General features: G+C 46.5%; 1 long non-coding RNA gene across 1 annotated transcript in view; it reads right to left on the bottom strand.

Moving 5' to 3' along the window:
- Positions 1 to 238: 238 nt before the first annotated feature.
- Positions 239 to 14,722, bottom strand: part of LOC309643595 — a 103,875-nt gene continuing 89,391 nt past the window's right edge. The window contains exon 3 of the long non-coding RNA XR_014253884.1: positions 239 to 3,245. This is a non-coding gene — a long non-coding RNA (uncharacterized lncRNA). The remainder of the gene's footprint in view (positions 3,246 to 14,722) is intronic.

Raw genomic sequence — 14,722 nt, 5'->3', positions numbered from 1 at the left:
TTCGTGTTGGTACCTTTCCTCCTCACCTAGGTCAGGTATGCCCCTGGCTTTCAAGGGGCACCCCTTCCACGTGTTTTCCTGATGACTGACTCCCGTGTGCTCTCCCACCCCAAGGATTACTCTCCTTTCTGCCCCTTCCTCTCGTGGCCACAGTCAGATATCAGAGGGACCTCGTCAGCCCAACTCTGTGTCGGGAACGGCCTGAGACTGATGAGAGAGGGGACGTGACACCAAGCGGTGCCACCAGCCCCGACTCTTTCTAAGCTCACAGGCGTCTAGTGGAAGATGCCTGGGTTCTTCTCTCTTCTCTCTCTGGCTGTGCTGGGTCTCCTGCCCCGAGTCAGAGCTTTTCAATGACTCTGAGAAGTTCCGATCCCGTCATTTCAAACCTTCTGGGCCTCGACAAGTGTGAGGGGCCATCTGATGTGCCCCTCTACGCCCAGGTGCCCAAGCTGCCCCAGGTCCAGGAATCCCACCCATCACGGGCTGGGGAGGCGAGGCCTGGCTCTGCTTCCCCATCCGGCCAAGCCGCCTGTGGAATTTCCAGAGCCGGGCAGAAATGACTGCGGGAGGACTAAGAGAGCAGCTTCAAGGGAGCACGAAGGGGATGAAGGTGTGGGCTCTGGAGCCGGACTGGCTGGGAACGTTCAGGCTCCTGCAGCTGTGAGCTGCGCAGCCTTGAGGGAGTTCCTCCACCTCTCTGAAACTTCTGTGTCCCTACCTGGAAGCTGGAGAAAGTAGGCTGTACCCTCTGGGTTTTTGTGAACATCAAATTGAGATCATTTGCGAAGCATTTGGTACCTACTTCGTATTCAGTAAATATTAGTTCCTGCCCATCCAGGGTCTTGTAGATATTAGAATCGTTTTAATTCTCCGTAGCTAACTAGCCCTGAGGGATACATTCAATTCCATTTAATATATTATATTTTATATTATTAAATATATATTAATTTACATGAATATTATTTTACTATATAACACAGTATATGTTAATATTTTCGTATATTAAAAATTAATACGTATGTAATATTGATCGAATATGTACCTAATGAATAAATATTGGGCGTCTATTATGTGCAAGGCATGAACATCAGTAATGGCCTACTTTTTGCAGCTCAGGGGACTGAAGCATTTTGACAGAATATTCAGGCTTGCTTATTTAAAATTATGGCAGCAGGGACTTCCCTGGTGGTCCAGTAGTTAAGACTTCACCTTCCAATGCACAGGGTTGCAGGTTCTATCCCTGGTCAGGGAGCTAAGATCCCACATGCCGCGGGGCCAAAAAACCAAAACATAAAACAGAAGCAATATTGTAACAAATTCAACAAAGACTTTAAAAATGGTCCACATCAAAAAAAAAATCTTAAAAAAAAATTATGGCAGCGAATGGTCACAGATGAGTTTGAAAACCAATTCCAAAGTGGGATAGAAGAGTTGATGACAACTGAATTCTGAAGGACTTAGGGACAGACTCCCAAAGTAGGGGTGGGCGCCATGACTTTGGGAAATGAAGCTTTTTTTTTTTAATTGGGCTATAGTTGTTTTACAATGTTGTGTTAGTTTCTACTGTACAACAAAGTGGAGTTCCCTGTGCTCTACAGCAGGTTGTCATTAGTTATCTATTTTATACATATTAATGTATATATGTCAATCCCAATCTCCCAATTCATCCCAACCCCCCTTCCCCCTTGGTGTCCATGCATCTGTTCTCTACATCTGTGTCTCCATTTCTGCCTTGCAAACCAGTTCATCTGTACCATTTTTTTCATATCCCACATATATGCGTTAATATATGATATTTGTTTTTCTCTTTCCGACTTACTTCACTCTGTATGACAGTCTCTAGGTCCATCCACGTCTCTACAAATGACCCAATTTCGTTCCTTTTTAAGGCTGAGTAATATTCCATTGTATATATGTACCACATCTTCTTTATCCGTTCATCTGTTGATAGGCATTTAGGCTGCTTCCATGACCTGGCTATTGTAAATAGTGCTGCAGTGAACACTGGGGTGCATGTATCTTTTTGAATTATGGTTTTCTCAGGGTATATGCCCACTAGTGGGATTGCTGGGTCATATGGTAATTCTATTTTTAGTTTTTTAAGGAACCTCTGTACTGTTCTCCATAGTGACGGAAATGAACCTTTAGTTGGCGTGTGGGACAAGGTTGTCTCAGCCATCATGGAGTTTCTGCTCAGAGTCATTCACCAAAATATAAAATATTTATGGAAAAAGAAACTTTATACAAATCTTTTCTGTCCTCAGAGGACTTAAAGGGCACAGTCTCCCCAACATCAAACATTTCTGTGAAAAATTAAAAATTCAATCAATCAACCAGCTGTTTCTAAATATATCAAAATATGGTACAAACCATCTAAATGTTTCACTTTGGGGTTGGAGAAATACATCATTTAGACACAGTCAAAAGCACATCATGCACATTGTTCATGAAGAACACAGCCTTCCTGAGGAATAAAGAGAAAAACATCACCAGCAAAATTTTCCTATCAGGCGACTCAGGTATACACTTGAGCTCAAAACAAACACGCTGAAGTCTTGAGCCTGGGCCGGGGGGCTGAGGAGGAGGTCTGAGCTTTCCCTGGGATCCCTGGGATCTGGGCCACGGACTCTGCACCTACAGGATGGCAGGACCGGGGGAGTGAGCCATACATTCAATATTCTGACTCCATCATTTTTTCACTGTCAAGTCTGATGGTGAAGACAGCCACCCTGAGAGAGGCGAGAATTTAGAAACATCTGCTCACCCCTCCGGGCACCGAGAACACCCACTTGACACCCAAAATGCCTCCCCAGGCCCTTCCTCTGGTTGGGGGCAGAATTAGAGGAGCTGCCGCTTGTGAGCATTTCAAGTCACCTGAGCACTTAATAATCTAAGTGGTGAAGATTCAGCCAACCCAGAGGCTCAAGCTTTAGGCTGATACGGGGGCAGGTGGGTGATGAAGGTCAAAGAGGACAGGCTTCTTTGAGAGGTTTACCTGCTCGTGTAACCTTCATGCCACGATCAGATTCAGGTCATCAACACTAATGCTATTTCAATCAATTAGAATGATTCGCTTAGTCACAGAAAACTCCAAACGCGTAAGGAGTGGTTGGCTCCAAAGAATTAGGTTTTATAGACAATGGACAATGTATACACTACTTACACGTGCCTTAGCGTGAAGGTTGAATGTCAGGACCCTTGGCGTCACTCAGTGATCCCAGGCTCACCCTTGCTTTCTGGAACTGAAATAAACACAGGTGGGCAGAGAGGAATTAGAACACCCTTAAAAAGATTATGATCCCCAGGGGTAGGTCGGTCATCGGTGGGGTGGCCTTGCGCTCACTGGGTCTCACTTTACCCTGAAAAAGCTAGGCCAACACCCTGAGGAGAGAGCTGTTCAGATCAGATCTTTGCTTTTTGTTTGTTTGTGTGTTTGTTTAATTTTTATTTTATATTGGATTATAGTTGATTAACAACATTGTGTTAGTTTCAGACGTACAGCAAATTGGTTCAGTTATACATATACATGTATCTATTCTCTTTAAAATTCTTTTCCCACTTAGGTTGTTACAGAGTATTGAGCAGAGTTCCCTGTGCTATACAGTAGGTCCTTGTTGGTTATCTATTTTATATATAGTAGTGTGTATATGTTAATCCCAAACTCCTAATTTATCCCTTCTCCATCCCTTCTCCCTTTGGTAACCATAAGTTAGTTTTCGAAGTCTGTGAGTCTGTTTCTGTTTTGGAAATAAGTTCGTTTGTATCATTTTTTTTTTAGATTCCACATATGAGTGATAGCATATGATATTTGTCTTTCTCTGTCTGGTTTACTTCACTTAGCATGATAATCTCCAGGTCCATCCATGTTGCTGCAAATGGCATTATTTCATTCTTTTTCATGGCTGAGTAATATTCCATTGTATATATGTACCACATCTTCTTTATCCATTCCTCTGTCGATGGACATTTAGCTTGCTTCCATGTCTTGGCTATTGTAAACAGTGCTGCAATGAACATTGGGGTACATGTATCCTTTCAAACCATGTTTTTCTTTGGATACATGCCCAGAAGTGGGATTGCTGGATCATACGGTAACTCTATTTTTAGTTTTTTAAGGAACCTCCATACTGTTCTCCATAGTGGCTGTATCAATTTACATTCCCACCAACAGTGCAAGTGGGTTCCCTGTCTCCACACCCTCTCCAGCATTTGTTGTTTGTAGATTTTCTGATGATGCCCATTCTGACCGGTGTGAGGTGACACCTCATTGTAGTTTTGATTTGCATTTCTCTAATGATTAGTGATGTTGAGCAGCTTTTCATGTGCCTCTTGGCCATCTGTATGTCTTCCTTGGAGAAATGTCTATTTAGGTCTTCTGCCCTTTTTTTTGATTGGGTTGGTCTTTGGACCATAGGGAAAATGGAGCAAGCCCAGAACAGAGCCGCTGGGCTGAGACCATGCAGGGGGTAGAGCGGTCTCTGGGTAATCCACAGAGGGCAGTGGCTGACCTCCTGCTTAAGGAAAGAAATATCTTGGAACAAAATTGTCCCTACAGACGGTCCGCAGAGCTTTCCGTGAGGATGACAGTTCACAGATTGAATGAAGATTGAAGGATGTCGTGCCTGGGAAGGAATTTGCACCAAGGAGTTACATTAACAATGCTTAGATAATGTTAGCTCTTATGGCATAGTTATATATACAACGGAAAATATAGCATATGAAATGATAGGGCTATAGCTATTAGCATAATGATTATGCTAAATGGTTGTTGCGGAAGATGGTGGGTCACGTGGTGGCTCCAGAAACTGACTGTCCAAGTGGAAATTCTCTTCCTGGCAATTAGCTCCGTGGCCTGGAGCCCGTCTCTCAGCCTCTCTATGCCTCATTATCCTGTGAGTCCAACGTGGTTTTGTAGAAGTTTCCGTGGGGATTACAGGAGATCGGATGTGTACAGCCGGTGAGCAATACCTAGCACACAGCAAGCACTCAATAAATGTTCAGCATTATTAGTAAATTAATCATTCTACAGGGAATCATCTTCCTCTGCATTTATCATACTGTCACATGGCTTTCATCTAACGATTTAACTTTTCAAACTTTTTTTGTACACTTCTATGAAAGGGCTCATTTATTTTATTCTTGTGAGATACATGGTCCAAGAATTTCCACTTACAGGTGAAAACTCAGGCCTGTGAGTTCCGGTGAGTTCCTTGGTCACACAGCCCACGATGCGTGGCAGGTCCCCTCCTCCTCGCCTGCATCCTGCATTGTCCCCACCCCCCCGCTCGGTCTGCATCCATCGGGGGCAAGGGCAGCGGGTTCGTCCACCTCGGTCAATCCAGAAGCTCCTGACATGGGGACCCCAAGGAACCTGCTGGGGATCTGGGCTGTGCTCTTTGGGACAGAATTAACAGACAGATAGACAATAAGGGTTCTTTTCAGGAGAGCATCTGGCCATTTCAGTGAAAAACAGAGTGTCTGTAACATCTACAGAGACAAAAGGACCCCGTTGGCAGGCTGGGGGGGAGCCGGCCTCACCCCGTGTGGTCCTGGAGGCTCGGCCTCACCCCGTGTGGTCCTGGAGGCCCGGCCTCACACCCCCAGCCCTACCCCCCCACAGGTGTGTGAAGGAGCAGAACACGGGGGCTCCCAGCCCTCCCCCAGGGCCGCTGGGTCCATTGGTGGGCTTGGGGTTTTCTTTTTTCTGGGCATGTGCTCACCTTTCTCCCTAAAAGTGCTGATTGCCCAGGAGGCCTGGGCAGCAGGGGACTCAGAAGCAGAGGCCAGTGTCCGAGAGTAAGGCGGGGTTTTATCTAGAGCTTGACCAAACAATCCCAGTCAATGAGACCTAGCGGCCCAGACCGTGGCTATTCCTCCCGGCCCGGCCCTAAAGCATCTTCCTTCTTTCACCAGCAGCTGCACTTCAGAGGCCCTGTTCTGTCTGTTTCTCTACAGTCTGACCATTTCAGAGCCAATCAGACTTGATGGAAACTCAAGGGCTATCATTTTTTAAAATTTCTTCCCTTCCATTTGCCCACGTATTTTGGATAAACAACATGACACAGCCAGGTCTCCGTGAATCTCTTCACCAGGTTCGGCTCTTTCAGATGCTGTCATTTATAGGATTTTACTCTCTACCGTATGGTTGTTTATTTTCCTTTCATGAACGGCCTTATCAGAGGCTTTCTGAAAAGTACAGTAAATCATGTCCACTGGGTCAACTTTGTCTCCAGTTTTATTAATCTGGAAATTATAACTGTAATGTTTCCTGAAAACGTCTGATACTACAGAAGTCACAAATGAGGTAATTAACATGCAATTTGAAGAATCCATGCCCAGATATCCAAACACAGGGTGAAACAGCAGAGCCACAGGAGACAAACAACCACGCATGAGAAAGTCTGCCACCCTGCTCCCACCTCTGTTTATGTTACCGGCCACTTCCTATGCCCAGCGCTTCTTTTAACCTCAGAGGTAAAGGTTGTTCCAGTGGATAAACACACTGGAGAGAAAGCTTGTCCATCTGGGGGTTTTGAGCATTTTTGTAACCACATCAGGCTTACTGTATGAGACGGGCATCATCAGGCAGTAAAGCCTCCGGTCCAGGACACTGGGCTGGAGACCAGGTGGCCCTGGGGATTATGGATGCCTCTCTAGGAATAGTCTCCGGGGGGCGGCCCTGACCCTCAGGTGGGCAGCTGACTGTATTCTGGCAGGTGATCGCTGGGGCAGATGTTCAGGGAGAGGGGCTTGGTAGATGGACAGCCAGCTCAGGAGGCCTGGGCAGCAGGGGACCCAGAAGCAGAGGCCAGTGTCCGAGAGTAAGGCGGGAATGAGTGTGAGGTGCTTGTGGGGGATTAGCTGAACCTCAGGGACCTCAGGCTGTATGTCTCCCAGGCTTCCTGTGTCCCATGCAGGTTAGGCCCCGACCTGGCTGGGGAGGGGGGCCCTGAATTCACCTGCTGCCTCAGCCCTGCCTCTGGCTGGACTGCCGGTCCCTGTCACCTGCACGCCCTCCACACCTACGTGTTCTTCCCAGGCTGGGGCACGGCCCGGGCAGCACAGCATGGCCCAAAGGTTTGGGGCCAGACCAGGTCCGATTCCAGCTGGACTAAGGGCCCTGTATGATCCTAAGTCAAAGACCCTGAGACCCCAGCAGCTTGTGATGAATGTGACATGAGACAATGCCGAGTCTCTCCAAGTGCGGTCAACTGAAGGATCCCTGCATCATTCCCCCCCACACTTTGTATTGAATATACTTTACTTAATTTTTTGAAATCACCTCACAACCTCAGCCATCAGGGACACAAGAAGCACAGCCTGGGACACACTGAGATTGTTTGTGTATCGCCTGGCCCAGAGCCTGGTTTACAGTGGAGACCTAGTCAGTGCCAGCTTCCTGCCCGGCCCCTCCGCTGGGACTCTGCTATCCATCTCACCCTTCCTTAGACCTGGGTGAGGCCTGTACTCTGCTCTGTGCCCGGAATCTCCTGGAAGGAGGCCTGTTTCCACTAAGACGGACCTGGGCGGAATTATGATGGAGTCACGCTGACTACAGGCACTGCCCGTGGAATCCAGCACCTGGACCAGCCCTGGGCTAGACCCTTGGTGGGTGTGAGCCCAGAGTGCAACTGGGTGTCAGGTATCTTGGCCTCTGTGGGTCACCCTTCTTTAGGGCCAGCCTTACATCTAGAGTGGGCTTCTGAGTTCCCGCCCTAAATATCCCAGTTTCCTCCTTCCTCCTTACAAGCTCGCCATTAAAATCCCAGAGCATGTGGGTCAGAAACTTCAGGTGATACTGAGGCGGAGATAGAGGTGAGAGCTAACCACCAGAGCAGCAGTGGGACAGCAAGTCTGCAGAGCGCTGTGGAAAGGACGTCACTTAGGGCTGAAGAGAAGGATGCCAGCGAGGGAACGGGGCCCGCCTAGGATCCCGCTGCTGATAAGAGTCAGGGTGAAAAGCCAGACCCTCTGCCACTCTGAGCCTCTGTTCCCACAGAAGCTGCTGGGGCCCCTCCACCCAGCACTGGGGAGCTGGGCCTCTGCTCCCAGACCTGGCAGGTGCCCAGGAATTATTCATTTTGGTAGAAAGCACCTGGGAGAGAAGAAAGAAGAGCTTCTCCATTTCCCCTTTGCTCACCTGCTTCTACCTTGGAACCGGGAGAAGGACAGGGGAGCCACCCCCATACAGCCAGCAAGCCAGTCAGTTCACAACCCACACAGTGGAGAGAGACCCTCCACTCCCCCTGAAAGGCCAGAACCCACCCAGAGCCCGGCCAGCCTGGCCCTGCCAACCACGGAGGGAATCCATGTGCCCCGTGGTCTCAGGCTCTAGAAAAAAATAGAGGATCAGGCAGCAGTGACTCGGAAGTTGGTCCTTTTGTCTGTACTCTGCTGAAACATTGAGATAAAAGTGAGGTACCACCTCAAACCAGATGTTTTGAATGCGTTTCAGCCAATGCTTAGATATTTGGAAACACTGGATGTTAACTGACATCTGTGTCCCTTCAAAGACCAAACATGGAGGCCAATAAAAGCTTCCTTTCTGAGGCCTTAAGAAGATAGGTGAAGAGCTAAAAGTGGCAAGGTTTAAAACTCTGAGTCATGTGGCTACTGAAATATCCAAGAAAATGTGTGTTTTCCTACGTTATGGATGGAATGGTTGTATCCCAACCCTCCTATTCATACGTTGAAAATTTATTCCCCAATGTGATGGTATTTGGAGGTGGAGCCTTTGGGAGGTGATTAGGTGGTGAGGGTGGAGCCCTCACAAAGGGGATTAGTGCCCTCCTAGGAAGAGGACAGAGAGTTAGTCTCTATTCTTTCCACCAAGTATGAACACAGCAGGAGGTTCGCCAGCTGCAACCCAGTAGAGGGTCCTCACCGGACCCCAACCATGCTGTCACCTTGATTGCCAACCTCCAGCCTCCTGTGAGAAATGAATTTCTGTTGTTTATAAGCACTGCACCCCCCCCACCTCCAGTTTATGACATTCTGTTAGAACAGCCAGACTTAGACACTGAATGAAAATATATTTATACATGCACCTGTTAGTGGAGATGTTGTTTAGATCAGAGACATACAAATATGTTTATAAAATAATAAATCATACCATTGTGATGGATTACACCTTCAATTTTAAAGGCAGTAATCATTAAGTAAAATTTCAATCTATAGGGACTTCCCTGGTGGCACAGTGGTTAAGAATCTGCCTGCCAATGCAGGGGACACAGGTTCCATCCCTGGTCCAGGAAGATCCCACATGCCGTGGAGCAACTAAGCCCGTGCGCCACAACTACTGAGCCTGCGCTCTAGAACCCACGAGCCACAGCTACTGAGCCCACATGCCGCAACTACTGAAGCCCTTGCCTCTAGAGCCCGTGCTCCGCAGCAAGAGAAGCCACTGCAGTGAGAAGCCTGCTCACAGCAACGAAGAGTAGCCCCCACTCACCACAACTAGACAAAGTCTGTGTGCAGCAACAAACACCCAACGCAACCAAAAAAAAAAAAATTTCAATCTATAGTAGAAAGTCTAGTATCAAAAATATAAAATAGTTGATACTAGCATTTCTATTACATATAAGTAATCTAATACAGATTGTTGTCATATTTATGACTATAAAATAAAGTATGCCACAGTGGTTCTTTAGGTAGATCTTACTAATAAAACGTACAGGTAAAAAAATATTTTTTTTTGGCCACGCCGCTCGGCATGTGGGATCTTAATTCCCCAACCAGGGGTCTAACCCACGCCCCCTGCATTGGAAACGCAGAGTCTTAACCACTGGACCACCAGGGAAGTCCCCCAAAATATTGATTTTTTCTACTTGAACTTTTGAACATTTTCCTAAGGTGTTAGAATAAGATCATTTCCCACACTTTCTGTACCTTTCTCTGCCTGAGTTAAAATGCTCACTAAAAGGCAGGCATTTTGAAGGGTAATAACCATGGGATAAGGAGAGAATGTATTCCAGTCATCCACTCGGGGGAATCAACATTTTTTTTCCTGTTAAATTTTTCATGGAATTCCTGCTAATAGTGTGACAGGTATCTGACAGCAGAACCAGAAGATAAAATAGATACAGAAAGCTATTCGATTAGTGATTGGAAGGAAAGAGGCGAGAGAGTATTCAGTGACTCCTGAAAATTCTCCTTGCTGAACAAATGCAGGTGAGAGGAAACCAATGGTTCTGAGCAAGTTAAGAAATCTGAATTCTAATTTGAGACCATATGATGCTGATGAGACACCAAAAGGATGGACTCCCCCCCCCCCCCCACCGATGGCAGAGAATTGACATACAGTTGATGGGTCTGAGGTATCGGTGTGTGTGCCTGGGTGCCTGTGTATTTACAAACATAGGGGAAACTCCGCTGCAGCCTTGCAGCATGAACCCAGGACAGACTTGCAGATGGGGCCAGGTTCTTCCCTTTCCCCTTTCCAATAAAAGGAAGAAACTGGAGAGAAACCCATTTCCCTCCTCCGTGCCTGGGGATCTGGTATTTCTGGCACAATGGAGAGAATCAGATCCTTGGGCATGAAACCCAGCTCTCTCTATAGAATTTATCTATGTGTGGTGTGTCATAGTCTATTACGGGTTTGTGTGGGGCTGGATCAGATTAAATACCCTGAATCCAAGTCAGCCTTCAGCATATGAAAATATTGGCTTGCAAAGCATTTCTCGGTAATGAATAAAATGCAGAATAATGAACAGTAGCCAAAAAGAGAGAAGATGTAAAGCCAATCAAAGGAAGGGCAGATGTTTCAAACGTCTTTTGCTATTCAGGATTGTGATCCAACAAAAGCAATTATGTTTCTGCTTTCTCAATTTCCAAACAGGAGAGAGGCACGTTGAGGGTTTCCAGCGCTCTCACCTCCTCTATACTCTGTGCGCCAAGAGGGGCGACTGAGGTGCTGCCGACGGCAACCAATGCCGAGCCTTAGAATTTGGGAGAGTCAGGTGAAGGCTCTGCGGACCACGCAGGTGACCTACATACATTCAGAGACCGCCTGTGTATGTGCATGTGTAAATACACACAGATCAAGATGCCGAGCGAGCTCTGCTTTCCACCGGATAAAGGAATCACAAAAACAAAGCCGTCGTTCTATCCACAAGTGGAAACGAGATTAGGGTGGTTTGTCTACAAGCCGAGGAAGAAGCCTTTGTCAGAAATGAGCGAGGCAACAAGATGGAGTTTCTGGTGTCTTTGGGGCACCTGACTCCGTGACCCCCGTGCTTGGCACCAGTGGGGGGCCTGGAGAAAATAAAGATGCTACGGTTTGCGTGTATCTCAGACTAGAGCCATAAAATATGTATATGCATACGTTGGGTTCCACCTTAGCAACTGACAACTGCACATCAAAAAAAGGTGTCCTTACTCTGTACGTCACGTGATAGAAAAATCCGGAACGGGTAAAGAAGAAAGAGCCGTGCACGGGAGAACCATTTCATTTTATTCCTTATATGTACAAACATGAATAATTTGACATGATGTTTAGACAGTTTCTCCCTAACTTAAGTCTTTTAATTAAAATGAAAGAAAGGAAATATGCTTTAAATATGAATGCGGGAAGCCGTGTGCTGGCAGCCCCAGCCCGCGTGCCCCTCTCTCGCCGTCTTTCGAGAACACAATAAATTCTCATCTTCTCCCGCTGTCTTTTCATAATGTTTACAGTTGTTTTAGGCACCACATAAACCGCGCTGAGTGTGATATTCCCTTTATTCCATGTCAGGGGCACGTATTAAACGAGAGCCCGTCCCTTCCTCTGCTATTTACTTTTGTGGCAAATCAGTCAATGTGTTTTCCTCGACTCACCAGGCGATATTGCAGGGCTGCCTGCAGCCGGGAAGGTAAATGCTAACTTTTCAGCTTCTGCCAAATGGTGCAGCCTGGGCTCAGCACCGAGTGAATGAGAGCAGTATATTCTGGGCTGAAAAATGGGCTCTGATGTTGACTGTCACATAGTACGTGATTATTAAAATCCTGCGCGGTCCAGCCCATATTGTTTCATTTTACCTTCTGCGGGCTTCCCATTGACTGCCTCTGTTTTCTGCGTGCTTAACTTGTAAAATGCTAAACAAGTTGTGCTATTTACCTGTTTAGGATCAAATTGCAAAATGATCTGCTTAGTTCTGTTCGAAATTAAGGTCTGCGTGAAATGTCATAGCATTTATCTTTCGTAAAATGAGACAGCAAGGACACTAATTTCCCAGGTCTTCAATCACTGCCCCGTGCCACTTGAGAGAGAGCCCAGCAGCGAGCCTGCCACAGTTCACAGCTCACTGACAGCCCTGAGATGGAATCATAAAAGTCAATTAATCATTAAAAGCTGTTACAAGTGCATACCGAACCAGTCTGGCACAAAATGTTAATCAGTCCAATATCAATATAATAAATTCCTGCAAATTGGAGCGATCGATACGTTCAGGGCCTAATGAATCAATCGGAGGGCACCGGGCTTCTCCTTGGAGTCTCCGCGACATGGCAGCCAGGCAAGTGCGACATCTCTAGGCTCACTGCCAACAGAGGTCACCCGTCCTAACAGGCTGTTCACTTCAGCCGCAGTTACCACGGTGACAGCATGTCACCGCTGCCCCAGTGTCCTTCTAGGTAGGGTGGAAACCAATGCATCACTGCCCTTGATGGATTTGTCAATAATACTTAGCCGGGGAGGGGGACCGCTCACATAACACTCGCAGGTCTAAGTCCCCTGGCAGTTTGGTGTGATTTAATTGTCTGAAGAGGTGTGTGCTTCTGCATTTATGCAGGAACTAACCGGTGGTCACAGGAAGAGGGAGTTGGCAGTCCGGCTGGCTGCGTGCAGAAGCCTTGGGAACCCAGCACAGGCTGGTGTGACATTAACCAGGTCGCCGTGTAAGTCAGAAGTAACCTGGAGCCTCTCAGATGAAGAATTTATTAGCTACAAAATTTTAATACATTACTCATGAGTGGAAATGGAGTCAGGCATTAATCCCTCCCAGGCTGAGGCTCTGCAGCCAGACGCCTGCTGACGGGCTGTGGATGGTCGCCAGGAAAAGTCCATCAGGATCAATTTGGGGCAGCAGGACCAGTGGCTGGGGGTCTCTGGCACGCCCTCTCGCTCTCTCCCCACCTTCTCCACCCCTGCGACCTCCCCCTTGCCCGGACAGATCCAGGATCAGAAAGCTGGACGCAGACGGGACACACCCAAATGGGGCTTTCAACCAGCCTCTTCATACCCTCTGTTTTGAAACCAGAGTTTTCATGTTTCAAACCATTTTATCTTTTGCTATGCCTATTAAAAAGGACCAGTGAAGGGAGCCAGGAGCAGTTTCCACGCCGCAGAGTGAAATGAAACCTCTTTAGAGATAAAAGAAATCTCGGCTACCGGGACTCTGGGGATTCATCGTGTTCCAGAACCTTCACTGTCATTTAACATAAAACATAAAGGTTAACGCTGAATAAAATAATATCCTGGCTGATTATTTTAATGGTCTCCAAGTACAACTTCTTTTCCTGAAGAAGTTTTTCTATACAGCAGGGACTAGGCATGCTTCCGAGGTTTTTAAAATACGTTTCTGCTGCACCAATGGGATGGTTCCATCCGGTTTCGTCCCCAGCAGTTACTGGGTGCATCTCACCTGCAGTCATTCATTCCCTTCTAGAAAAATGGAAGCGATGCCCAGCCAAAGAAATGTTTATTTCTACGAACTTGTTATTTTAAAAGATTTGTTTCTTACCTGCGTAAAAAAGAGAGGAAAAATAATTTTTTTTCTGATGGTGGTCTGAATTACAGGAAACATCAAAATAAATTACAAATTCTACGCTAAAGAAATGACAATTCAACACATTGAGACCAGGTGATGTTCCAGGGTATACAGACAAAGGTAATGCAGTGCCTTCGCTTAATTGCCCTGACACCGGGCTTCGTTCCTCCAGCTACACTCTGAGAGCTAAAAATCTCTCATTGTTATTAATTGTATTCCTTTTAGAATGTAATGTCATATCGCTGCAGGCTGAGCTAATGGAAACATACCCATATTACCAAAATAGGCATATTTCTTTTTGTTCCACGCATTCTATCAAAACTGTCTACCAAAGACATTGTGTTAAAAATCCTTTCACAGAGTCACAGAAAGAATATCTCAACTACCTCAACGTTTCTATTACACGATTACTAAAATGCCCAGGAGGACGAAACAATATAGTGCGAATTCAGTTACCCTATAAGACTTGAGAAATATTGCTAATTCCTGCCTCTGATTTATGTTAATATTAATGCTCAATTACATGCTATGGCTTCTGACTGCATAGCAATTCGCACAAAGGCAGGGCGCTCCCGTGCACCGCAGCCCTGTGCCTCTATTCTAATGAGAATCTGAATTATTTATCTCTGTTTATCCTACAGGAGTTCACTGGACCCCAGTCCCATTCTCTTTGCTGACTGCACATCAATGCGTGTAAACGCGATTTCAGAGCGGCTGCACACCCCATGTGTCCTGTCCTTTTCCAGCCACAAGGCACAGCTCTAGACAGTAGACAAAAATGTTGCACCACTAAGAGAATTCATTTGAGCATTTATTTTAGGTAAACTCTCCTAATTAAGTCAACTTTAACACAGACACGCAAATGGCAGCGTGCATATGTGTCTGGCGCCTAGCGACGTCTGGTGAGCCCAAAGGAAGTCAGGAGCTGCAGGCCAAGGAGACGGTTAATAAATTCTGTCTCTCCTTTCTGTAAC

This window comes from Balaenoptera physalus, assembly GCF_965194825.1.
Source record: "Balaenoptera physalus genome assembly, chromosome: 15".
NCBI lineage: Eukaryota > Metazoa > Chordata > Mammalia > Artiodactyla > Balaenopteridae > Balaenoptera > Balaenoptera physalus.
Note: the sequence above shows the minus strand (reverse complement) of the source record. Positions and strands in the feature narration are given on the sequence as shown.